We start from the raw sequence: 27,309 nt of genomic DNA on the forward strand, positions 1-27,309 counted from the left end.
ATCTATGGAGCTCCTTTAAACACCTTGGCATTAAAGCATGCAATAAAAATACTCAGAGAAGTGCCTGAGAAGGGGAAGGATGACTTTTTATTGGATTTTTTTTTTTTTTTAAATGTGTGATTTTTGTGTGTACCTTTACTGCATGTAGTATCTTTGCCCATCTGCTTCTCTCATTAAATCTATGGTACAGCATGCTCCGGGAGCCAGATACAGCCCATAATTGTTTGCTTCCCCAGGATCTTCAGCAGGTTCTTACTTCTAATAATTATAAACTCACTTGAGTTTACTTGCTGAGGTAGAACAGAATTTTGTGATAATAAGAGGGCAATTGCAGGAGACAGAAGAGAGTGACAGAGATAAAGATAAATGAAATGATGGTTAGTGGATGCCACAGGTCATAGTGGTTAATAGGAAATGAGTCTGGTGGGACCTGTGACAAGAGGGGCTGTGGTGATTTGTATCTATGATTGGCTTTTGATTAATAGGTTATTTCACTGGGTTTTTTTTTTGTGGAAGTACTGACTGTCCCTAAGTCAGCTCAGGTCTAGAAGCAGTATTTTGTTCACAGCATAGTAATCTGGTTGTACCACAGAGAATATCACTTCCATCTGCTTCAGTATTCCACTCTCACTGATTTCTTCTTAATGCTTTCTTTACATACCCACAGATAATTCTGGGTTTGCCTTTTCTGTTTCATCCTCACTTTCCATTAGGTTTGATGACAGAATGACTATTTCATTTGTTCAGGAATCTTATCCATTCTGAGTTACCACCTTCACTCTAGAGCAGGCAGTTCTCTGTTAACACTGTTGCACAAAAGCTTGTATCTTAGTCACTGTTAGTTGACACAGTATTTATAGTATTATATTTGTATCCTCTCCAAGGAGATTTTGGACAGGTCTTTACATGAAAGGAATGAACTAGAGATGTTTGAAGACAAAAGATTTTTATTTTCATGGCCTGCAACTTTGACCTCTGACGCACATATGGCTCAGTTCTTGCACAGCTCACCTGCTTACAAAATCCTCCAGGATCATCTAGAACTTTTATTGTGTATCATCTTTTTTTGAGTTGTTCGATGAAGGCAATGGAGTGACAGTAAGTACTGGAGTTACAGTAAGATCCACCTACAGCTCAGAATAGTAAGAAGCCATCACCTAGTACCATCCTATAAAGAATCTAAAGTCATCAGCTTTTATAAAACCATGGTGTACAGATTCAGGATCAGAATGGCTGCATCAGTTCTCATATATAGTTTCATGAGAACAATAGTATTGGTGCAAGCATAAATAAAGACTAAGCTACTCTAGTTAAAAAAAAAAAAAAAAAAAAAGCCCTTTTCCATTGAAATACACTTGTCAATTATAGATAAAACCCAGTGATACTACATAAATTTGCACTGCTAATAGACCATTAGGGCTTCTACTTAAAAACGTTATAATCTGTCCTTTTCCTTTTTAAGACAGACTGTTTTTCTTCTCAATTAATACAATTGATAGACATAATTCTTTCTCATATTTTGTTAGTAAAAGCACTATAGCCCAATCATTCACCATGAAAAAGAAAAGATTCACAAGGGAAAAAGTGGTGTTCCAAAGCCTTTGTAAAGAGAGTTCTCAGTATAGAGTTGCTTGTCCCTGATCAAATTCACCTTTATGTTAGCCCTGTTTAATTCAACCAAGGGCAAACCCATGAATTTTTAGAAAGACATATTTACTTTGTTTCTTCAATACAATCCTGAATAACAAAGATGAAATTATACTGGAGATTACAGTACTCATGCTTTATGTGTAAAACTGGAATATTTTTAATTATTTAACATGTAAAACATTTTGGTGTAAAATGAGGGTATTTTAAGTTAAGACTTGTACCAGCCCACAGATAACTGACCTGACCTTTCCCATTTAGTAAGGCAAGTAGCTTCTCATATAAAGGGCTGAACAACCCTACTAGAATCTCCATCTTAGATACAGCTGCTAACCTGGTCCTGTGAGGATGGGATTAGCCAAAAGTATTCAACAACACTAATAAGTTGTTAAATGAAAAGTAAAAATGAAGGCTGAGAAAGTCTGCAAGGGTGTAATTTCTCCAAAATCAACTTTCCAGTGTTTCTGCTTTGTGCAATGTTGTATTTGCTAGGAAATGTGAAGAGTCAGTGAACAGACAATATATGATTTTTTTCTCTAGTTTGTCAAAAATGAGTTTTACTTTTCCACTTTTAATATTGAGTGCACCTCATTTTCTTTCACTTGTCTCAGCTCAAGGTGTATTGCACCACCAGCTACAGAGCATGTAGCTATGTAGCTACAGAAACACATTATCTGGCAGACACATCCCCCCCTACTGTTTTTTACCACAATATCCCTGTCACTCTAAATGTCTGAGTGAAAAACATTCATCCCCATCAAGCTTTAGAGACACTCCTTAAAAGTGTATGAAAACTAAATTGCTAGGTAAATAAGGTCATCAAGAAGTGGGTCAATGTCCCAGTATAATGCTAATGCTCACCTTACAAACTATAGCAAAAGGTCTTGCATGTTTTTACACTGAAAATATAAAGCATAGAAAATCACAGTTTCATGATGGCTTCCTTCTACACTGGTTGCCTTTTATGTGTTCAGGTGGACCATCTTTCAGAAAAGGGGCTTCAGGTCATTAGCACAAATGGCGCAGCAGTGATGTCAAAGGTACTTGCCTGTTCCTGCCGTTGCTAAATTCCAGCTTCGTTAATGGCACAGTTATGTAGTGCATTCACCAAAAATAGTTTTCTTATCCCTGAGCAAAGGTATACTGAAATTTTGTTCAGCAAAAACTTATCCAGTTCTGGGGAGAAATACAACAGTACTTGAGCAACCTCAACTATTGTTGGTTTGGTTTGTTTCTTTGTTTTTTTGCAGTTGGTTGGTTGTTTGTTTTTATTGATGAAAATTGTCATACAAAATACTCTCTTTTTCTTGACAATATTTGGACATAAAAACTTGAACTAATATCAAACATGTTGAGTCTCTGAGTCCTAAAAACCTGGTAGATTAAAAAGAAAAAAAAGGAAGGTGTAGTGAGTGTTTATTTATTTAACATGTCTGGAATATGCAATTTGTTTGATACTAATTCTGGTACTTAGGAAATTATTGAACATTCTCTCTGCATCTGTAATTTGTTTTTATTTAGTTACTGATGTATTTTGAATGAAGAACATGATGGTGAGTGGGAGTTCAAGTGCTGTTAAATAGTCTGTGTTCATCTCCCCTTTCTTGGATCATAGAAAAGAAGAATTATTTTTTGATGAAAAGAAACCCCAACAACAACAACAACAAAAACCAACACAAAACCCCCAAAATAATCCCAAACCAACCAACCAACCAAAAGCTTGAAAAGGGGGTTTATCTTCTATTTAAGAATTAGGACACTGTCAAGCACAGATTAAATCTGAACAAACAGATCAAATTGTTTTGTCTAGTCTGAAAGTAAAGGTGCAGGTTGTTGTCCCTTGTTAGTGAGAAGCAGAGCAACTGTAGGTTCTGCAGAAAAAGAAGTTCATGTTCTGCTTTGTTGCTGATGTAACGTTATAAATGATAGTAATTTTGCCTCTGGTGTGAGTACCTGTATCTTGGCTGTATTTATATCAGGATATAGCAAAGTGGGGATGACAAACAGTAACATCCATGCTAATGCACAGCACAAGAAAGGATCACGCTTTTCAACCAGATTCTTTCTAGGTCATGAATGACTTGAATGAAGATGTCACTATCCTGCATCTGTTTCCCTATCTTGCTAAATGTCTTGAGATAAGAAAAGAGGATTCATGAAGCCAGAAAGAAAACCACTTATCTGTATTATGTCTTTTGTGAGTCAGCAGGAGAGTATCAGGCAACTGAATGCTACCTAAAAGTTTTGCTTGGCTTAAGTGTATGAATATTTAGTAAGGAATATAATAATATATTATAAATAATATCCTTTATTTAACTTCTTTTAATTTTTTTTTTCCTCTTGAACTGAAAATTTGACTGTGCTGCAGATGTGGACAAAATTATGATTCTCTGAATAGTATTTTGAGATGAACTGACAATGACAACTAATATCCTCAACACAATGTTGCAGTTTGGCTTTGCTTTGTGATTAACTGTGGCTGAGGTGTCAGCTGGAGTTGCAGTTTGCAGAACTTCCAAGGTAATTAATTTTCAGTTGTAGTTTGACAGTTTGCACTGGGTTCAGGTTTGATTTGATTCACTATTTTAGAATACCCTCACCTTGTATCGTTTCTGCATTTCAAAGATTCTCTTATTCTCTCCACTGTCATAATCATGTGATTATAATACTTTCATAAATAATGGCTCTAGAGGACAAATAAGTAAATAATTCATGCTATACTCCCTAAAGACTGGCTTTCTGGGTAGCTCAAAAACTGTAGCTTAGGAGGAGGCTTGGGTTACATTGGGACATTTTTAAGCTGACACTTACAATATGAATAATTGTTTTTGATCATAATAGCAGCCAGTCTGCAAAGACTAATAAATTCCACTGAGTTACCCAGAGATACAGCTCAGTCTCCTTGGAATCTATAATGCATTTTTAATCGGACTGTTATGGCTCCGTGGTACCTGCATATTCCATTGAAAGCATGAAAACCATTTAGTTATAACTCAGTAAAAATTGAAAGAATCATATATCCTGCCTGGGTTTCTTAAAACTTGTATTTTTGGCTTGTAATAATTCCCAGAGATAGGGAAAAGGCCTCATTGTTTTCAACCTCTTTCTTGAATCATCCACTTTCCCTTACTGAATTCTTCTTTATCGGTAGAGTCTTTGTTCCCTCTTTCTTGGCCTGTAACAGTTTGGGTGCTTATTGTTTTAAAAATCTCTTTGGGGAAGTAAAAGTTCAGCCCAAGTGGTGGACAGCATATAGGGCTATGTTCTTTTTGTTGGCTTTTCATTGTTGTTGCTAATCAGTAGATCTGGCATCCACACTCCACTCATTTCAGTGTTCTTTTCTCTCTAGGACAAGCTGTAGTCTTGCTATCTAGACTAAATGCCCTTCACCACTCAGAGCATGTTTTGGCACAGATTTGTGTTTAAGGCACACTGTATGTACTCTGAGATGTAAATAAAAAGTGGATGAAGGAGAACAACCACAATAGTTATGGTAGGAGCATGTTCCTGATCTGAACTAAAATGTCAACATTGGTGTTCTTTAAGTGAGCCCTACCTGAGACCATGAGCTAGATTGTTCCTCTGACTTTCCCCCTTGGTCTTGAGAGATGATGTAGTATACCTCTATTTCTGTTATGCTGGTCCTGAGACTGAAGGCCTTTACCAGCTCCCATCCAACTAGGACTGATTATAGCAGTTATCCCTCTTGTGTGGTGTTTGAGGTTTTCCCAGTTACATAGCTTTTTATGTTTTCTCCTCTGTGCAGGTATAAAAGAAAGCTCTAGCTGGTAGCAAGAGTTTCAAAATGGTAAGATGGTTCTCCTGTGTTTCTGAAGGGCACAAAATATTACTTGAAAGCTTCCCATATTGGCATTTCAGTGATCACAAAATGTTTTCATGTCTTCACTTTACTTCTTATACTTATATATAAAAAATATACATGTATTTCATCTATTATGTAGCTTATTTGTCCTTTCTGTGAGGCTTACAGAAGGACTGATGTCATGTACAGTGGCCATTATTGTTCTGGTGATCATTTAATTGTTGTGAACAAAATCAAGACTATAGAAACTAAACAGCCATCAAGTCAAGATTGTATTGGTGGTGTGAGCCAAGTTTCAATGAACAAGGAAAGAAGAAAATGTCCCTGTATCATTCTGTTCAGGCTCTAAAAACACTGTTTTTCTTTAATGACTTTCAGTTGAATGGCACTTTAGAATTACTAAGTAGATTATTGATACTAAATAAGGCTGCATACATCCCTTTGATTGGTGTTATTAAAACCACTTCTGTAGATATGTAAGCTTGGATGAACTAAACAACTTAACTGTGGATAAATGTTAGCCCCTGGCAGGCAGAGCCAGCCAAAGCTGTGACTTCACATTTCCTACTCCACCCACTAACACACATAGAATAAAGATTATCTGCATTTGGGATGCAAAGTCCTATCCTACATTTTCTTCTGAGATGAGAACAATTTTCAGTGACAAAAAATATAATCCTGGTCAGCTAGCCTTCTTCTGAGATTTATCTGTCCTGCTGAATTTTGTCCTCTTTAAAAGGCTGACTAAAATCTGGACCGAAAAAGAGTATTTCTCCTTTATTCCATTGTTATGTTTACCTTTGAGCTAGTTTCTGCATTTTTTCTAATGAGCTGACTTGGCTGCTAAAGCTGCTGGCATCCCTCAGGGCCCAGGAGCAAGGCGGTCATCTGAAGCCTTCCCTTTACCCTGCTTTTCAATGTGAATTTCAGAGGAATGGTTTCCACTATTTATTGGAGCTGGGATTAAAAGTGACTGTGTTTTGAGTGACAGACACTTCTGGAGAACTGTAAAAGCCTTCATTTCACTTATTCCTTTCTTTTCACAGAACTCACACAATGTTGTAAAGTTGCACCACTCTTAAGAGTGCGAAACAGCCCCACTGCAAGGCAACTACTTTAAAGACCCCAGCTGTCTTTTGGCATTTAGCCATTCAGGCTGGGATAGGCTTAAAAGCTTAAGGCCACTCATTGCCTCTGGAATACTTGTGGAAAACAAAAATAATGCTTTTCCTGTTCTTCCCAGGACCAGCTATATCTGTTACAGTCACTGCACAATGTCATCTAACACTGATATTCCTTCAAGCTAAACTGATTACCTCAAATTTTCAGCAGAGGCTTTGTATCTCTGTGTTTATCTCCGTTTGTTTGGCCACATGTGTGTTTGTGGCTTTTAAGTGTCTGCCCGGCCCTTATAGTTTGTCATAAATTACTAGCTTACTAGCTTATGCCTGAGACTTTGCATTTTAATTTTTTATTTAGAGTCAACTGTTTAACTTCTCATGCAGCAATGTAAACACAGGCTAAAGTGGGATATTGGTATTTCTGGAGAATATTGTTTAGCATTAAAACAAAACAAAACCACACAGAACACCCCCCCCACCCCCCCACCCCCCCCCCCAAACAACAACAAAAAACTCCTACCTTGTGGCAAGTTCTTTGTTCACCAACCATTTTTGCTGCATCTTACCTGGAATATCTCCAGCTCCGTTTTTTCCACTGGCTGGTCATGACGGATTCCCAGAACTAAGCCACCCTTTCTTCTAACAAGAGGAAGGTTCTGAGTCTGCTATAATTGCTCCTAGCATCCTGGCTCTACCTGGAGTGATTCCATCTCCTGGAAGGAATCCAGCATCTGCTCTGGGAACCACAGCTTTGATTGTTAAAAATACTAAAGATTTACTTTCTCAAATCTGTATAAGAGTTCAAGGCATAACAGTTCTTACTGGCAACTAAAGCAGAGCTATTTAGTTTTGATTTTACACTTCATGATCATTAACATTTTGATTAAGAAATTATATTTTACAATAATTTCTTTAGTAACCTAAGTTCTGTCTTTTTGCATAGTAGCATGGTAAATATTTATAGTGTATTCCAATACATGGCAACACAGAATGTTCTTTTCCTCTTGATCTTCCTTGTTCTTCTGCTTCCCTTTAGATGAGTGTTACTTAGCATATTTAGTCTGAAAGATTTGGTGTAAGTATTTCCAGATTTGTACTTTGCAATTTATTTTATGTTTTGGGTTTTTAATAGCAATAGCAACTTTGAAATCCCAAGCAATAATTGCTGTGTAGTTGAAGAGCTTGTTATAGTTCTATAGCAGAGAAAAACTGCCATTTTTTGTCTAAGACCAGAAGTGTGAAAAATGTGAACGTATGACTTATGAAAGGTATTAGATTCATTGCCTCCATAATCAGCATACATCTGTGGGTGAAGAAGGTACAGCAGGTTCTGGCTGCAGTCCTGAGGGGTATCTGCTGGCAATGCTGCAATCTTCTCCATCTCAACGCTGCTTATCCTCCTTCCTTTTAGTAAACTCTCTGGACTTGGGATAACACTGTACATCCAAGCATGGGTAAAGGTTTCAGGCACTTTGTCTCATCATTTCCTTCTCTGAAAGATAACAGATAACTCTGAGAACATAGTATGTCTTTATAACCAATTGCAGGCTGGATGTTCTCCAATAGCCTGGCTCACAACCTCAGAGGAATTGGTCCAATTAAATATGGTTGTGGTTTGCTTTTTGTTATTTTTTTCAAATGGTACAGACCAAAAAACAAACAAGCAAACCAAAACCAAAACCAACCAACCAACCAAACCCCACACAATTTAGTCATTGCTTATATGCTGTTTCAGTAAAGTCAAACTTTAAAAATGTTAATATTTACTCTTTTCCATATATCTACTACCTGCTATGCTGTCATCAGCATATTCATCACTGTAGGAGAATTTTGACTGCATAGCACATGCAGTGTAGCTGATGAAGGCTGATCATGCAGAGCACTTCTGTAGGGAAAAGCTGCCTGCCTGCACTGGCCATCCCTGATATTTTTCTGACAGCTGCATGTAAGTCGTGGCTTGCATGTAGTTACTGCTGAGAAGCCTTGGGTAGGAGAGAGTGGAACTGAAGCACGCTTTTTGGCGGTAGCCTGCATATCTGTGTGAACATCTGCATACTCAGAAAAACACCCCATGATTTACATTGCCAACAAAGCCAGCTCTACAGAATGAGCAGCCAGTGTACTCCTCCCATATGATCTACAGTGTAAAAATCATTTGTAGCGAGGACTTGGCAAATAATTTTTACAAAATGAATAATTTGCACAAAATTAAGATCAAATTAACTTAACAGAGTTTTACTTTGGAAATCCTATCCTTCAGAAAGCCCCCATTTCAGGACTTTCTTGTGCTGTTTTCCAATAATTGTATCAATAGTACTATTCATGAATATAAATTAGGGGGTTCCAGTATTTATCCTGATTAATCTGTAGAAGAGTAGATTTTGGTTTTAGATTATTTCTCCCTCTATGTCTCTGGTGACATGCATGTGATCTCTCAGTTATTTGTTTTCCTTATTAGTTCTTGTAAACTAACTCTTCACAATGCCTTGTGAAGAAAACTAGCTTTATTGTTCCCTATTCTGTTAACTTATTAGTGTAGTCAAATTGCTGAGGAACAGATTTTCTTTGATGAAACCACACTGTTTTCACTGTGCAGTTGGTGCTTTTTAGTACAGTGTTGGAGTATGCCATACTTAGTAACTTTTCACTAGTTTCCCACTAAAATGTTTATGATTATTATAAATAAATTATTTATTATAGATGACAATTAAGTTGTAGAATTTTCAAGTGTTGTATACTAGAAATCTTTGAAGTGATTGAAGGTGCAACCAAAACCAGAACGAGAGGACACAGTCTCAAGCTGCACCAGGGGAGGTTTAGGTTCAAGGTGAGGAGAAAGTTCTTCACTGAGAGAGTCATTCACCATTAGAATGTGCTGCCCAGGGAGGTGGTGGAGTCACTGTCCCTGGAGGGGTTCAAGAGGGGATTGGATGTGGCACTTGGTGCCATGGTCTAGTCATGATGTCTGTGGCGACAGGTTGGACTTGATGATCTTTGAGGTCTCTTCCAACCTTGGTGATACTGTGATATACTCCGAAAACTTTTCCCAAATAGATATTTTCCACATCTATCTAATTTTTTCATTTTCTACAACACAAATCACGAAAGCCTTAGAACAAGCATTGAGAAATAAGACTCATGATAAAAAAAAAATTGGTCTTAGTTATTCTAAAAGTAACAAACCCAAAAATACAGGATGCCACCATTTCTTTCATGATGCTTCATGAAACAATTTAGTAATGAAAATTCTCAAACATCTGCTCTGTTTTAATGTGAGATTTAGTTTTTAAAAAGATTATTATTTCCTTTCTCTTAAAACTTACAAAGTATTTTCTTCTGCTTTGAAGCAGTATATTTTGAAATACTTTAATTTGCTACCTCCTGCTTCAGGCTATACTTGACTTAAGGATAAAATGAGAATCGTTCAGGCTTTATCCAACAGCACTTATTATCATTAGCAATTGCCAATTTATTTTCTTTTTTATTTTTTTTTTTTAAGGCTTAAGAAGTGGCTATTGAAATGTTGCCTTCCAGCTGTTTGGACCACTGGTTACGTAAGACTCAGTGATTCTGTTGCTTGCACTACACAATAGTGAGTGAGCTGCTTGGAAGGCTTTTAATGATGGCTGTCAGCAGGTAATGCAGCTAATTCCTTCCCACTTTTCACTCAACATGAAATATGGTATGTTTTTTAATTTTATAAGTAATTTAGAATTGGGTCAGATTTTATGAAAGAATTATGTACATATATGACCTGGAAAAAAAAATACATCTGTTTTCTAACTTTTAACAGGAAAAGAATATTTTATCGTGAACCAAATTTCTTTCATATTGTTCTTTGACTGTCTTGCCCAATATCTGGTACATCATATTACATTTTTGAGATTTAACTGAAGCTAGATTGTCTTGCAGATTTTGTCCAAAACTCCTTGTATTTGCTGCTAACTTGGGGGTCTCCAGGGACACAGAAGGGAATTCATTATTCAGATAACTCTGCATGACCTTATTTTTCCCCCCCCTGCATGTCTTGTACTATTCTTTTGAAAATAGTCACTAATTAAATCTCAGTGCTACAAAAGCCTGAAATTGTATCTATTGATTTGCAATACTGCTAAACTGTGTAGCTGTTGAAATGGAGTTAGTTTACTTTAGCCTCGCGAGTGTACTTCTCCAGTGTGAAGAGAAAACCATGCTTACCAGCATTTGTTGCACAGTATATCTACAGCTGTATGAGAGTACCAAACCAATACTTGGGCACTTGTGTTTTTGAGTTCTGACCACTTTCTCTTCTTAAAATATCAATTCATAACCTAAGCTACAGTAGCAAATAGTCAATGAATATCCACATTTAAATAGTTAAGCAAAAAAATACTGCATCTATTCCTATACACCTATTAGACATAGTCTGTAAAATGTTTGATAATGCAGTGTAATCCTCATGTAAATTATCACAGTATCACAGTATAACTTAGGTTGGAAAGGACCTCGAGGATCATCAAGTCCAACCTATCAACACAGACCCCATGACTAGACCATGGCACCAAGTGCCACGTCCAATCCCCTCTTGAACGCCTCCAGGGATGGTGACTCCACCACCTCTCTGGGCAACCCGTTCCAATGACGAATGACTCGCTCGGTGAAGAACTTCCTCCTCACCTCGAGTCTAAACCTCCCCTGGCGCAGCTTGAGACTGTGTCCCCTTGTTCTGGTGCTGGTTGCCTGGGAGAAGAGACCAACCCCTTCCCAGCTACAAGCACCCCTCAGGTAGTTGTAGAGGGCAATGAGCTCACCCCTGAGCCTCCTCTTCTCCAGGCTAAACAATCCCAGCTCCCTCAGCCTCTCCTCATAGGGCTTGTGTTCAAGGCCTCTCACCAGCCTTGTTGCCCTTCTCTGGACATGTTCAAGTGTTTCGATGTCCTTCTTAAACTGAGGGGCCCAGAACGGGACACAGTACTCAAGGTGTGGCCTAACCAAAGCAGAGTACAGGGGCACAATGACTTCCCTGAAGTATTAAGACTCGCTGATTAGGACTTTCTCTGAGAATGAAGAAATTCCTTTCTTACATTTTACTTTGCTGTAGAAGTACGAATTGCTTATATTCATAAGCAAATCCAGGATGAGTATAGATCAGTAGTTTCATGATGTACAGAACTGAACTTTGGTGTCGCTACTATATACAGTGGGCCTCTGATAAATGATTGGTAGTGTTCCTATACTGTTGTGTTGAAAAAAAAATAAAATTAAAATCCCCTTGGTGCTCTGTGGGATTTTTAAAGCTTTGTGTGTTAGTTAAACCTCCTATTTTTCCTATTTTGAAAGAGTTTCACATCAGCACCAGAAAATATTTTACATGACCATTTTAGTTTTGCAGCAAAATTTGGCTTTGGGAATATTATCTTTTTTGCACCTTTAGTCTGCAGGGACTATTGTTACTTGTCTCAGAAGATTGTTTATAACTCTCAATATTTTACTGTCTGTAAAGAGATGTGAGGCCTTGGAGGAACATTCTCTAGAAGTCTGAATTTTCACAACTCATGTTTTGGCCATTTTTCCACTTTCTATTCAGTGCCCAAATTTCTCCCTTCCTTTGGGGAATTTGTTTTCAGTGCCGCACCTGCCAGTGTTTTCTTCTTCTCCAAAAACGTGTTGATAAATGAAGACATTTTAAACCTTGTAGTTGCTGAAGTATCTTCTTGGAAATGAAACTTTGAAAAAGTATGTTACTGCTTGGGTTAAGAAGGGCTGCATTGTTTCTTAGAGAGCTCCCATAAATGCTGGCTTGAAGAATCTTAAAAGGAACAATGGATACTGGAGAGGAAATTAACAGTGATCCATTGATTTCTTGCTACATTTCTGAACTGCTTGTCTGTTTTCAGCTTCTAAACAGTGAATCAATACACAGTAGTCTTGATCTTGAAGAATAATTGGTGGTATGCAGCAGGACATTTTGTAGTTAGCACCATAGATGGAGCTTAGGAAGAGCTGTATTCCTATTCTTGTTCAGCCACGGAACTGTCCTTAGGAAAGGCCATTCACTTCTTTCTTTTCACTTACTTTGTCCATTTGGGAGTCTTTTGGTTGTGTTGTTGTTTTGGGGTTTTTTTTTAGATTTATCAAGGGACTATCCCTTGTTCTCATTTTTGCCAAGCTCGGTACAAGGCCTGGCTAGACAGTGCAGTCACATCTATGTAAATTCATCTATTGTGTCCAGTACTGTAGTCCTGCAGGTCAGTTTTTCAATCAGAAATTATCAAGTCATGTAATTTTGTGTTGGAAAGATATATAAAGTTCACCATACTCTTTCTTACCTTGAACTGTAGCTATTTCATTCTCTTCCGCTCTGCTTTATGATAAAGAGTAAAGTTTAGTGCCTAGTTCAAGTTTTCCTCCCTACCTTGAGGCTGGATACAAGGGGTTCAAACAAGATTAGATGTTTGGGAAGAGTAAGCATAAAATATACCACTGAGAACATTCCAGTTTTAAATCAACTTAATATCCACTGTGCTTGAAAGTCATGCAAAACGCTGTTTTGCATTATCAGGTACACTGACAGCAGTCAAACTGGATAGATTTGGAGTGAAGTAGGGTGTCGTTGTGGTACTTGACTTCAGGTCAGAGTTGTTATCTAGCTATGCTATGTGAATTGTAAGTAGTTGTTTTTAAAAGGAGCCAACTTAACTAGGGGTGTCTTCTCATCTGCAGTGCATGCAGCAGGTATTTCCTAGAGGGATCACAGTTAGGAAAAACTATGACATGAAAAGCAGGGTAATAAGTTTCCTTTACTGTTACGTTGATTTTTAGTGTAAAGGAATAGAAGGGGAAAATTAATTGCTCTTTTAAACATTTTCAGATTCATTCCTTGGCTTAACAAATGTTTAGGAGGTTAATTTACCACATTTGGAGGTTAAGCATATCACTTGTTGACATCTTTGATTAGCAATGCCTTCATGACAGTGACTGTCATTTTCCTGCAACAGCACAGTCCTCAAGGAGTAAGGAAGCCTGCCTGGTCCTGTGTGATGGACACAATATAGACAACCCCACTCTTGCTTTGTTTATGCTCCTGTTACCCAAAACAGAAGACTCGCTTGATACACATTGCTGAAGTATTTTCATGCTGTTTGAAAAATGCAGTCCATGGTGAAGAGTACAACAAAGTAAAAGGTGCTCCTTGGAAAAGACAAACAAACAAAAACCAACAACCCAACAAACAAAACAAGCCCTGAACTGATCAATTCTTTATCCCATCTAATTATGAGGACCATGGAGTATAAATCTGATTCTGATCTGGAATGTGCCAGGGTTTGACCTGGCTGATCTTTCTGAAACAAGTAGAAAAATGAAGGTTGGAAATAACCAACTGGAAAAATATGGCGATCAAAAGTAAAAGGGAATACTATGCAACCCATGACACCTAGAAAACACACTTTTTGCCTTTTGGTAGTCAAATGTAGATGTTCAGGAGGTTGCCTTCACACAGAGATCTCTTTATTTCCACTCATTTGGCTCTTAAACTACTTAGAGAAAAGCTTTCAAACATGTGAAGAGATTTCATGATGGAACCCTAGGCATTTTCAAGCTCAAATACATTCTCCCCCTCACAGCCAAAGTCTGCAGTATTGTGTAGCTTTGTTCAGGCACAGAAGACTTTTAGATTAAGGATTTGATAGTGTGTTTTCTCATTAGCATTTTTCCAGGGTATTTTATTGATTTGTGGGTTTATTCCCTTTCAGTGCACTTAGGATTTCTCTTAGAAAGGAATAGAGGGTAAAAAAAAATAAAAATCTCTGTTGTATGTCTCTGTCCATTGTCTACAAAAAGACTTACCTAATTAATTGACCACTCAGCCCAGCAGACATGGCTGGAATATGGTTCAGTTCCCTTGGGCTTGCATTTTAGCACTGGGTTTAACTGTTTCATTGTGTGTGCTCATATTTCTTCCCTTCTGCTGCTGTGAAGTAGCAACCTTCTTAAACATAAACTTGATGTTACTAGATACCTTAGTGGATAATGGGATTTTGTGTTGAAAAGTGAATCAGAAACTTCACCTCAAAATGCTAGGAGGATTGTCTAACTCTTCACAGAACTTAAAGAAGGCAGAGGCTTGCTTATGGAAATGTTTATTCTGACCAACTCTAGTATGTAAACTATTGAATTTTGCCAAGAATTGTACAGTCTTTCTAATATCTTTCACTAAAAGTATCTTCTTCATCTGAAAAACACCCTTGCAACAGGTAGGGCATCAACTCCAATGATTAATCACTCTCTGCATTGAAAGTGGGCTAAAAGTTACCAGTTTCAGTGGAGTTTTTTTACCTTCTTCTTCCCTCCCTTTCCAGGTAAAGAGATTTGGGTTTTTTTTTAATTAGTGCTTTCTTTCTGTGGAAGTTCTTTTGTCCTTAACCACATGGCCTTTTCATTTTGCTAGATTAAATAGTTTGAGGCCTTTTATTGCTAAGTAAAAAGTTAATTCAAAAGATTTTTTATTTTAATTTCTTAAATGTTTCCTTTCTGATACCTTTCTCTCCACACTTCAGCTGGTCTCATTAAAACATGGATGTCCGCTATCTCTGCTATGGGTAGAGTTCACCTCAGCAATAACATGTTTAGAGATGAATTACTTGCCTGCTAAAAGCAACACATCTGCTCTTGTTTGTATATCCAGATTGTCTGAAGCACACAGAAGAATTATATTGGTTCCAAATGCCTTTTAATAGGAATTTGTCAGTCTAACTCCATTGCTTGCTTTTGAATATAAAAACTTTGCATGCCTTTTTGGATTTGCAGGAAGGATATTTCTTTTTCTGCAGGAAATTAGGTGGATCAGGGTAAATGCGAATGTTCATCATCTGCCTTCCCAAAAAAACACATTAAAGTAAAACTTGAAGTTAAAGTCTCTAGAATCTGAATCATTTAATGACACTGATATACTTCTCTTCCCCATCTCTCTGTACCCTTAGTCTCAAAGCTAAGGACAGGCCTTCTCCATGTTACTCATTTAAAGCCAGGTAATAACAATATGTATTGCATAGCACAGCTGCAAGAAGTGCATGGATATATAGGAAGATGAATGATGTACTTCAGTATGTGCAGTTGTTAACTTTTGACTTTGCTATGTTCATGTTGAATCAAAGCAACTCTTAGAGAATAAACTGAGCAAATTAGCACGTACATGGATAACATTTTTCCACTCCAGCTTGAAGCCAGAAGTGGGAAAACAATAACAAAAGGCTCACTGGGTAGAGAGGTGATATTCTGCACCTTATGGCAAGATGCTATCAAGCATGGTGCCATTTTTTTCAAGATGCTTCCCCCTCACCCTACATACTCCATTCCTTCCTCACCATTGGTGCATATTATATTTCATGGCATTTTAGCTTATGATCAATATGATTAGCTTGGTTCCTGTTCATATATTGAGGTGGGTTCAGTTTCCATGCTTCTCCAATATGACAATTTTTACAAACTTACATTTGAAAGAAGGAAATAGGCTAGACTTTTCCATGTCTCACTGTGTTGTTCTGTAAGTTCCCATGTGGAAAGTTAATCTAAGCAATAATTGCACTGCACCATAAATAGAAAGAAAAGCATGACTGGAGATCAAGTGACTAATTTGGATATAGTGTCTTAATATCTTTAGGCTCTAAGAAGATGATAGACTAATGAGGACTGAATTTTTAAAATTATTATTACTTGTTTTTAACCAGTTTACTTGCTCCAGAAATTCCATTTTATCAGCTGAAAAAAGCAGGAATATCTTTTAAAACAGTAAATAAACTAGCAAGTGCTAGCTTATAATTACAGTGCAGAAACTTAGGCCTTTAACACTGTACTCTCTTGATTTTGTTTAAAAAAAAATGTTTTTGACAGAATAGCAGACTTGAATCTATAAAACTTCCATTAAGGAGAAATTAGTACAAGTTATCAAGCTGCACTTAATCTTTTCCAATCATTTTTATTCTTTTTGACATAATCTTTGATACTTCTTACACACAGAATGCAACTATTTGATATATCTGTAGCACAATACAAAATGTAAGCTGCCGGGAAACGTTCCTGCAATAACATCCATTGCTGCTAACTGCCATAGGCTAACTGTGGAAGGCTCTCCTGAGGTGCTAGTGTGTGAGTTACTACTGTATGTTTGAGCAGCCCTGTTGGTGAGGTGATTTTCAGGGAAAACTCTAGTGAGAGACTAGTTCCAATTGCTCCAAGCTGTCTGAGTGGATATTCTTAGAAGCAGGACTTTGTCTAGCTTTTCTAACTATTGGCTCTTAATAAATCAGTTTGTTGATTTTTGTTGAGTATTTAACTACCTGGGAGAGGAATATTGGAAAATGTAATGCAAGGCCTGGAAATGATACTATAGCTGTGCAAACAATGCTAAGATCTTCACACACTGCTCACTGATTTGCCTTCCCTCCACCATATGGTCAGAGAGCACAGTAAGTTGCATACACCAGATGTGCAGAAAATAGAGACACTTCAAATGTAGTTTATTATGGGCATAACTTAATAATGATCATTTAAAGAGCACACTGAAACTCATTCTGTTACAGCCCCTAGGGAATCAGCAGTAGTTTAGGGGTCCAAGAGGACTGTAAACTACGATCAGCATGACACATACCAGTAGGTGTATCTTCAACAGAGGAACTGCCATGGGGCCTATTTTTAGTGTAGCTATCGGATGTCTTATGGTGGAAAATTGCAGAGCTCTGTTCCAAAAGATCCTACAAAGCCAGACAGGATGACCTCAAAATATATGTAGATTTTTAAGACTGTACCAAGCATTAATATGTTCTCAGAAAGATGAAGGGTAATTTTGGCTAGTCATGCAGTTACCACCCTAAATTGTGGTAAATTATGCATTCTTTACATTTGTTTCAGGAGCTGTTTCTTTTCTTCAAAGTTCACAGGATCCTAATTTCCTACCTATTTTAAGCCTTGGCTGTACAGACTGAGCTAGTACATTACTGCCACATAGAGTTCAATGCCAGTTACTGTATGTTTTTTATAATAATTTACACAGACAATGGTGATCAAGAGATCCTTATGTGAGACTGCTTTCACTAACCATGTAAATACTATCAGTCGTGCAGCTAAGGCTGAAACAAAACTATCAATAGCAGGTATATATGATAATGATCACATTTATTTGGAATATAGAGTGCACATGCATATATAGACACATACTCCATGTAACTACTGAAGAAGCATATGCTGAAGATTGTAATGAGAGAAGTAACTATGCTGCAAAGCCTGGCATGTGGCTCCATGTTCTTAATTTTAGTAATATCTAATTTCTCTGTGGCAGTAATGCAGCAGCTCAGTTTCCAGTCAGGTGTAACTTCTCGTTAAAGTCAGGCCTGATTACATGAGGGTAGGAAAAAAAACCTAAAGATATTTCTTTGAAATTCCTTCCCAGCCTCCTATAAAAGTATATTTGAAAATGCCTGTTTGGAATGAAGGAAAGTTACAGTTTATTTGAGGACAGAACATTAATATTCTTTTGCTTCATCAATACCATGTCATTGGTTTTGTTTTCTAGAAACTTTAGGAATATGATGGTAGCTTTCTGAGGTCTTTCTACCTACCTCAAGTATGGAGAAAAAGAAATTCATTTTAGTTTTGAAGTCATAAGAATTGAGTAGCTGCATGGGAGTTTTAATAGCTTTGTCTTGGTTGCTTTCATGCCACTATTGATAAAAATTCTATTTTAATCCAGGAAATAACAAAGTCTAGATATTGATGACTTGCAGCAAAATGTTATCTGAAAGTGTCTGTAGTCTGATATGTAGACTTCACACTTTACCAAGTGAAGTCTAAGCTTGTTTCCTGCAGTTTACAGGTGGTAATCCATAAGGGTGCTTTCAGGCTAACTCCAGTTCATATGTTACATTTTTTTTACTGCTAATACTGTTAAAAGGGGTTATAGGATTGTAACTGTTTGTTTTATTCTCTATCTGGGTCCTTTCAGAAACTCAACATTTTGATAGTAACGTGATCTCCTCATTTCTTACTTAAAGTCTTTTACTACACTTCACAACTGGAATTTCTACCTCTCTCCTGTTTCAGTGTTCTATGTAGGGTGACTGTTGGTATTTGTAAGTCTGCTGTTCCTTACCCTGAAGATTTTGTTGATAAAATGTTAGTGCTTTCTGTAGCTTAACTTTCTTCCTTCTTTTTTGGCAGCTTTCCTCAGCTCTTGGCAGTTTCAGTTCTTTGTCCAAGCTAGCCAGCAGGAGATAGTCTCATTCTGGGTACATTTCTCAGAAAGGACAACTTTTGTTGCTTCTCACAGAAGCCTCATAGAAAACCACACAATGTTGTATTTTCTGTGAACTGCCTTTGTAAATCTGTAGGATCCAAAGAAGTCTTCCTGCTATCAAACTGCAGCAGAGATTAAAGTCCTCTCTTTCACCTTAACATCAACCTTGAATTACACATCATTTTAAGCAGTTAATTGCCAATTTATTACAATTAAACTGAGGACTGAGATTATTTTTTTTTCCCTGCCAGAAGTCCTGTGCCCTGGTGTTGAACTGTGGACACTAGATCACTTTTTGAATGGAAACCTTGATGCTTGTGGAATTATTACCCATATAAAGTGGCTTTTGTACCTAACCAGTAATAGGATCAGTAGATGTATCAATTTCAATGATAATTTATTAAGGATAGGATTAGTAAGAGCTCACTTGACATTGGAAGTGGAGTTGTTAGAACCTTGCTCAAAATCCTGCATAAATCTCCTGTAACTTCTCCTAGCTTATCCTTGTTTCATTGCATTCAGCTGGTCATTCAGCAGAGGTTACAATTACACACACTGAAGTAGGCACTGAATTAGAGGGAGTTTGTTTGTTTGTTTTAAAGTTAATACTACTCCTTTGCAACTTCCAAGATGCAGAAATGCATCACAGTTACATTGGCTAGTGCTATATATTGCTGTCTACAACTACCTGAAGGGAGGTTGTAGCCAGGTAGGTGGGGGTTGGTCTCTTCTCCTGGGTGGCCAGCACCAGAACAAGAGGACACAGTCTCAAGCTGTGCCAGGGGAGGTTTAGGTTGGATGTTAGGAAGAAGTTCTTCATAGAAAGAGTGATTTGGCATTGGAATGGGCTGCCCAGGGAGGTGGTAGAGTCACCATCACTGGAGGTGTTCAGGAAGAGACTGGATGGGGTGCTTGGTGCCGTGGTTTAGTTGATTAGATAGTGTTGGATGATAGGTTGGACTCGATGATCTCAAAGGTCTTTTCCAACCTGGTCTGGTCTGGTCTATTCTATGCTATGCTATGCTATGCTATGCTATGCTATTCATTTTCTCTTGTTCTAAGCATGCATTCCCTGATGCTCTATTCCTATTCCTTTGGATATTCAGTTTCTGAGCAAGAGTTGCTAAAGGGTTATCTTGAGGGGAGATTTCCTCTACTTCACTGGGCCTTTTCTGACTAGAAATTCAAGTGGATTTTGTATGTAATTTTCTTCAAAAACATCAAGAATTGCTTTGCAGAATATTATGAAGGAAGTCCTCTTACCCACAAAACTCAGCTTGGGTTATGTGTGATTTGGTCCATTATTATTACCTGTTAGACACTTGTATCTAGTATGGATACTAGACAGTTTTAAAAATAGGGTCTTACTCTATATATCAATAAAGAATGTAAGTAATTCCTGTTGATAACTTGTATCCAGTAACTTAGCTGCATTACTAAAGCCTTTTTCCCCTCACAGATTGTGGAAAAGAGATTTCAAAAATGAAGTTGTTTTACTCTGCTATTTCTGGTCATAGAGGTAGAACTGAGTGTGTAATTTGAGACAAATGGTAAGTAAATGGTTTCTTAAGCTTCCACTCCTAGGTCTGTAGTATTTAATTTGATAAGCTTCAAACAAATTTTAAAAGCTTGGAGTACAATACATCTAGAGTTGAACTCAGAGTTAGAAGCAATAGAGAGTAAATACACGGTATAGTGGGAGATAACACTGAACAAATGTTTATTCTGGTTTTGGGTTGGGGTTTTTTGTTTTGTTTTGTGTTTTTTTTACTCTTCTGTGCATAGATGGACCAATTTATTTTTTATTAAAAAAACCCAACAAAACAGAACATTGTTTTAAAGTATATCATGGGCCTACTGTAAAAGAAACAAAAAAAACAGGAGCAGAATATTAGTAAAATATTATTATAATACCAGACTAAGAGGAAACTGTAAATGTTAGAGTGAGCTGAAAAATAAGATGCTTGAGTAAGAAATGAACAAGTATGATTTGCCATGGATCATTGCAGCTTTTATGCCATCATTTTTTTATGGAAGGATAATTAAAAACTAAAAACACAAAACGATGGCAATAATGCCTTAGCTTAAATATGTTTATTCAATATTCTGGCAATGAAATATATGTGGTACAAACTTGGGGTTGGAGGCACAGAAGGTAGTGATCAAAAGTGGTCATTGAATTGATATTCTCGACCCAGTTACTCTGTTTGGTTAATATGGACAGACTAGAAAATAGATGCAGAGGAAAGATTAAGCACTCAATTAGTACTTGATATAGCACATTAGTAGAGTCGTGAGTAGGGAAATAATTTTTTTCAAACCCTCCAAGAGATGAAGTCTCCCAGCAGAGAATTCAAGGTAAATGCTAGCAAATACTTGATGTACACAAACATTAGTGAGTGAAGTGAGTAATTAAATGGTGGTTTAATAGAGACTAAGAGACTGTAGTCAGGAAAGGGAAATTTGCTGATGGTAAACTCTGTTAGACTGCAAAGATGGAGACAGTGGGAACCACATTTTCAGATACAATAGTAGTTTGGCTGGAACATGAGTAAATGTGCAGTTGGGATCAGCCTTGTTTTGGCATGGAATACAATTAGGAAAATCAATGATATTTCTTCTCCCTTTCTCTCTCTATGATGTCACTCCTGTAAAAAATATTTCACTATGGAAAAACAGATTAAAATCTCTTCTTTGATATATTTCTTCAGTGTACTGCAGGGGTGGAAAGTCATAATGCTGAGCTGTCAGAGTGCTGGAGAGTAAAACCTTCCTTTATGATGCATCATTGGCAATGGCAGGCCATGATGTGAGCTTCAACATTAATTAGGTTTTATAGCATGTGTATCTGTGGTCTTTTTACAACCTATTGCCAGAATGTACTATTTTAAGAGGTGAGCATGTGCCTGTTGAGGATTGATCTGAGCTCACCAGCTAGGATCTTGCATGCTACCAAACAGCTGTGTGAACAGAGAATTCATCTCCAGTCCTTTACTGAATTTCATACAAGCAGACTCAGCACCCTGCACAGAGCTCAATGAGGCATTCAAGTAGGCATCTGCTTGTTCCCTGTAGCTGTTTTCCATTATGTATGAAGTGAGATAGTTCATATCTGAAGCTGCATACAGGCTGGTGGCTTTCTGATGCTAGGGTCCTTGGAAATGCCAGAAGGAAATGATGATGTTTCTAATTATTTTTCTTAAATTCTTGCTTTCAATCAATAACTCAAACATTGAGTTTGGAGAGCAATGCCCTAGAGGAAGATGCACTATTTCTGAAAGGTCTTTGTCTATGTCCTTCTTTCCTGATGGGGCAATGATAACACAGAAAAGCTCTGGGAGGGATGGGGGGAGAGCAGCCTTTGCCCCAGTGTCTGTATGACTGGGACTCCCTGCTCATGATGGGGCCTGTAGCTCCACAATTGATGGCTGCCTTCATCCCTTCCTGCTGTTCTGTCCTCTGTACTGCAAGGGTTTTCTCATAGGAAAGAGTTATTAATTATGCATAACGATCCAAATTTTGAGGACTATCAGATTCTATCAGTTAGTCAGAAGTCCTGCTTTATAATTCAGTCTCACTTCTGGAGCACAGCTATATTTCAAGATCATGTTCTATACCAGGACAAACCTGGCAAATTCACATGATTTATCATCTTTAAGATGCTCTGTGGCCAGACAGCAATAGAAATGTACATAAGAGATGGATAATCCTGATTTGAACTGTGATTCCAGCAGTCTTAGAAAAAGTGAGACCTTTGCAAAGTCTTGAGGTATAAATGTAGCCCTCTCACCTGCACCAGTTTTGTAGATCACCATTAGGCCTTTCAGATGGATGTATCTCCACTTGAACTGTTTAAAAAAAAACCAAACCAAAAAACCCAAACTGTGTTTCTCAACAGTCATTTCCTTTACAGTTTCCTTTACAGTTCCTCTTTATAATTTCCATGCTTTTGTTGTTGCCTTCTCTTTTTAAAAAAAATACTTTAAAAATACAACATATTACTAGAAAACTCTTGAAGACATTAGTTCCTTTGAAAATACTATCTGCAGTGTGGCAAAGAAACAGAGTTACGGTAAATCACTGGACATGTTTGACCTCTAAATAACTCAGAACTTTCAGATTTTTGTATGGCGTGAGGAGTAGCCTCCCTTTTTGCACATAGGTGAAGCAATTTGTGGAAAAGGAATAATGATACCAGTTTTTAACAGGTGGTTCAGGAACTGCTTCCTGAATACCTCTGGGTTTGCTAGAAAGGATGTGTATGTACTGAGCTTCTGCTAACTTTTTATTACCAGATTCAGCAAGTACTTGTAGACCTGCTACGATGCCATGAAAACTGCCTTGACTAAGCAATAGACAAAAGACAAAACTAAAGTGCTATATCTGATCACTTTATAATTAGGGGCTTGAAAAAACAGTTTAAATCCTGAGGTGATCATTCTTTGGTTTCCACTTGTTTCAACTGTAGACCTAAGTTCAGGTTCTGAAGGACTCCATAGGAAAAATGACAGGTTTCACTCAAGAGTGCTTTCCTTCAGCTTTGTACTGTCTGACTCAATTGCAATAGTACAGTAGTAAATCAGCTCAGAAGGCTTATACACACAGATTGTGCCTTTGAAAAAGCTTACTGTGTTGTCATGTGCAAAACAGGAAATGTGTAATGGTATGAACCCCAGAGGAGTTGATCCAGGGCAAACTCTACTGACCTTGCAGAAAACACATCCATCCAAATCTCACAGTGAAAATGGAAGCATACAAGGTAAGTACAGAAGTTAAGAAATAACCTCATCTATGTTGTATTGCTTTCACATGGAAACTTTTTTACATGAGAAGCTGAGTGATGAACAACACAGCCTGCAAGCTGCTACCACCATGCAACTCTCTTCATGTTATTGTTTTGTTTTTGTGGGTTGGTTTTTATTTTTCTTTTTTTTAAGCAAACTTCATACCCTAGTTTCTGTTCATTTTGCAAGCAGAATGATATTTTGGAGTGAATGACATACTTTCAGATTTACATGCTAGTAGATACTACTGCTGTCCCCAAAGAGTAAGAAACATGTAAATAATAAGAAGGGAGAGACATGATTCACATTAACCTGAATCAAAAACCTGAATCAAAACCTAAAGCATTAGTTAAAACTGAGCAGAGATTTGATTGAGAACAGATACTTTGCTCTAGAAATGATCTCTTCTGGACCAGACAAGTTCTCCACTCTATATAATTTTGCACTTGTCAGAACCCAAGGCATTCTTAAAACCAGCTGGCATTTCACTCTTGTCCCGCATTGGTATAACAATAGGATCCAAGTCCTGTTCCTAGCAATATCTTAGGCCATGTTTCTTGAAATATAAGGCCAAGGTTTATTTGATATTTAACAAGAATTATAGGAGGAATATGCTATTTGAGACCTTATAGGTTTTGTATAAAATATTAGTTACAATTAATTCTTTTCAAAAGGCCTGGGAATAGATTTAAAGTTAGAAACTGTGTAAACTTTATAAATTTTATATATTCCAACTATAAAAACTACTACATAGACATGTATTAAATATCTAAAGATTAGTATTAATATATTCCTTGAAAACTTTGGTGGTTTCAATAGTGTGTGTCTTCACCCACTAACTGTAACAATATTACTTTAGCAGGCTTTCTGCTACATACAATGCTGAATTTATTCAGGGCAACATAAACATTTAGCTCTGCAGTTTAAACTGTAAACACTTAAAAGGCTGGAATGTTTATCTAAAATGTCCAAATGTCCAAAACCTGCAAAACTGATATGTTTTCAGTGTTTACAAGTAGTGAAAAACAGAGTTTTACTCATTTGAAAGAGAAGGGGAAAATCTCATATTTGACTCACACCAAAATTATGTTCAGTTTTGTTTCAGTTCTTAAGTTTACTCAGCACTGTTTTGTCCATTATGAACTGATTTCAGAAGGGAATTAGTTGGGATTAGGACTGCTGCTAGAATCCCAGTGTAAACCCAGGTCTCAGCAAAAGGAGGGGAGGGGACTGAGGCAGGCAATGCTGGATTTCTGTTTTTGTTTGGACTGGTTTTGTTTGTTGTTGTTAAGGTCAAGCTGAAAAAAACCCCAGAGATTTAGGAGCTGCCTCATGAGCACTTAAATCTTAACTGCTATAAAAATGTCCATTTCTGTGAGAAGGGAGAAGCTACTGTCACACAGATGTGACCATAATCACATATTTTAGAATACCATAGCATAGCATAGCATAGAATAGAATAGACCAGGTTTGAAAAGTCCTTTGAGATCATCAAGTCCAACCTACCATCCAACACTATGTAATCAACTAAACCATGGCACCAAGCACCCCATCCAGTCTCTTCCTAAATGCCTCCAGTGATGGTGACTCCACCACCTTCCTGGGCAGCCCATTCCAATGGCAAATCACTCTTTCTATGAAGAACTTCTTCCTAACATCCAGCCTAAACCTCCCCTGGTGCAGCTTGAGACTGTGTCCTCTTGTTCTGGTGCTGGATGCCTGGGAGAAGAGACCAACCCCCACCTGACTACAGCCTCCCTTCAGGTAGTTGTAGACTGCAATAAGGTCTCCTCTGAGCCTCCTTTGTACTTAGAGTACTAAGTCACCATAGGCAAGTAAACATGATTGCTCCTTAGTTCTTGGTTTGCTTACTTAATAGTTCCACAGACCTCTGCTAGCCCTAGGAATATATTGTATTTGTAAAGAGTTTGCTCTGATGTAGTAAGTATAAAAGTTATTTCTGCTTAATTTTGTCTTCCTTCAATGCACTGAGACGCTGAGTGCAAGCTGATCCAGAACATAATTCATATAATCACTGGATCAGCTATTGAAATCTTCCCACCAATTAGAGGGGAACTGGCCACTTAACATATCAGCAGAGAAAATAGTGATCTGAACAATGGTTCCAAAATACTAAATTAAATTTTCATAATTCAAAAGAAAGTTTGGTTAGTATTGTGATGAAAGAGTAAATGAAGTTGTGAAGGGTCTTACTGGATACAATTTAGTTCTGCTGTGATTAAAATTGCACAATATTTAATGAAATTACAGTGTAGAAGAAACTTACTAGATTTGGGGTTGTGTTTTTTCAAACTGCAGCAGGGGTTAACTGAATAGCTGCTGTTCAACAAGCTCTAACCACAACATCAGGAAAGAACTCAAACGAGTTTAACAGTTAAGCATTGGTTTGCTAACAGAGGGGAACTATATAGTTATCTGGTGTTAATTATTCTCAATGTATTTAAAGGTAATTATCCTCATAGGGGTTTCATAGCTGTGTCCACGGATACAATTGCTGCAATGACACAAACGGCCACTTGAATTCTCCAGTGCACTTTTAGTGATTGGATGGCCGGTATTACCCCATGTTTTGATCTGCTAAATACCCTGAGGTGACTTTATTTTGCAAACCTTTTTCATTCTTGCTATTAATGCAATGATAGTCGCACAGCAGGGACACAGTTCATCATTTGAAACCTCTCTGAATATTTGCTGCAATAGTTTTGATAGGCAGTAAAAGGACTCCCTCTGTTGGTAAATCTATGTGTAACTATAAGGTAATTATGTTGTATATACCTTCCTGAGATACCTGATTTTTATTTTAAGCCTTCCTCAGAAACTGATCAACACCGTTGAGATTTAACAAACAATGCCAACTAGCCACAATCTGTAACTGAGTTGTAAACTTTGACACCTCCATCATTCTGGTCTGTTTACATCTGATCGTCACACATAATTTTTTCACTTTACACATTTTTCATTTACTGCTTTAGGATTACATTAAAATTGAAGAAAGTAGGAATTGTGGCTTATATTTGTGGCTGTTAATTATGTGGGGAGGTGAAATAGCACAGCTACTTGAAAAGACAAAATGTCTTTCCTGTTTCCAGGAGAGGTTTCTGATCCACCATGAAAAGTATTTTGGCTGGCTGAAGGTCTGAATCTTACATGTCAGCACGTCATTGCCAACTCACATAACAGCTTTTGCTGATGGCTGTTGCTTTGTAAATCAGGTGGGTGGTTTTTTATGTTACTTGTAAGCATGAAAATTCAACTCTTACAGCTTCAATCAAAGGAGTTTTGCAGGGCTTAAAGTAAGGGTGAGGGGTGCAAAAGAAAAAACCAAACCAACCAACCAAAAACATAAACAAACAAAAACCCCCAACAAAACCCCAAACCACAACAACAACAAAAAGCAAAACCACAAACCAACCAGTCAGCAACCCACCCCCCAAACAACTAAATAAACAAAAATGTGCCTGATGTCAGTTGTAACCATCTAGGACTAGCTGAGTTGGAGAAAGAAGGAACGAGAGAATTCCTTGGCCAGGGTGAATTACCATCACACCTGAGCCTGTGGTTTGCACATATTCCCCTGGCTCTATGCACAGAGCTGCAGTGAAAGGCCACTATTGGGACCCTGGGGGAAGCTGTAGAATGGACCTG

The 27,309-nt window shown here is 37.5% G+C and overlaps 1 long non-coding RNA gene across 1 annotated transcript in view; it reads left to right on the top strand.

Moving 5' to 3' along the window:
• The window catches only part of LOC137441924 (uncharacterized), a 38,415-nt gene that overhangs the window by 5,164 nt on the left and 5,942 nt on the right, over window positions 1–27,309 (top strand). The window contains exons 3-5 of the long non-coding RNA XR_010987533.1: window positions 20,319–20,409; window positions 23,510–23,618; window positions 26,754–26,876. This is a non-coding gene — a long non-coding RNA (uncharacterized lncRNA). The remainder of the gene's footprint in view (window positions 1–20,318; window positions 20,410–23,509; window positions 23,619–26,753; window positions 26,877–27,309) is intronic.

Source organism: Melanerpes formicivorus, unplaced genomic scaffold (genome assembly GCF_026170545.1).
Source record: "Melanerpes formicivorus ecotype bairdi unplaced genomic scaffold, bMelFor1.0.p_v2 SCAF_6, whole genome shotgun sequence".
Taxonomy (NCBI): domain Eukaryota; kingdom Metazoa; phylum Chordata; class Aves; order Piciformes; family Picidae; genus Melanerpes; species Melanerpes formicivorus.